Source organism: Alexandromys fortis, unplaced genomic scaffold (assembly GCF_014885135.2).
Source record: "Alexandromys fortis isolate MF-2015 unplaced genomic scaffold, M_Fortis_MF-2015_v1.1 scaffold_15, whole genome shotgun sequence".
NCBI classification, from domain to species: Eukaryota; Metazoa; Chordata; class Mammalia; order Rodentia; family Cricetidae; genus Alexandromys; species Alexandromys fortis.
In genome coordinates, this window is record NW_026067911.1 from 2,012,247 (window position 1) to 2,013,045 (window position 799).

Below are 799 nucleotides of genomic sequence, written 5' to 3' on the forward strand. Positions count from 1 at the left end.
GGTTTTTCGAGACAGGGTTTCTCTGTGGTTTTGGAGCCTGTCCTGGAACTAGCTCTTGTAGACCAGGCTGGTCTCGAACTCACAGAGATCCGCCTGCCTCTGCCTCCCGAGTGCTGGGGCTGGGATTACAGGCGTGCGCCACCACCGCCCGGCCCTACTGTTTGTTTTCTATTCATTGTAATTATTCACTTGAAAAGTAGAATGTAACCACATCATAATTTTCATGTGACCAGAAAGACTTCCTGGGGTATATAAACTGTAAAGGAAGTAATAAAGATGGAGTTAAAATGGGCTCTAAGAAAAACATCAAAATGAGAAAATTAGAAGGGAGACACCAAGAGTAAAAATAGAGTCAGAGAGAAAATATCAAGAATAAGAGAAAGAATAGAGAATGCACAAGAATAACAAAAATTTGAAGGAAACCATGGAGAAAGTGTGTCTTTTCCCCTAATCCCCTCAGATAGAAAAGTCTTAGTATGAGTCAATGCTTGGATTCCTTTCAAGCCCTTGTGCTGCTGTAAGCTATGCCGCCCCCCCCCCCAGACAACAATAGAGAGGCCTGATGCAAAAATGAAATAAAGGGAGTGGTGGCCTCAGGACCAGACCCACCCAGGTAAGCTTTCAACTTGGGGAAAAAAAAAAGGCCTGGAATCTTGAGTCCCTAAAAAAGAACAATGTGGAATAGCTTATGCAATGTGATTCCAGGAGGGACCAGGCTCCATCCCAAGTAGGCAGTGAAGTCTGGCAGTGTTGTTTATGTGGTCTGGCTTTAGAGTCATGAAATATTCAGGAGTAAGGG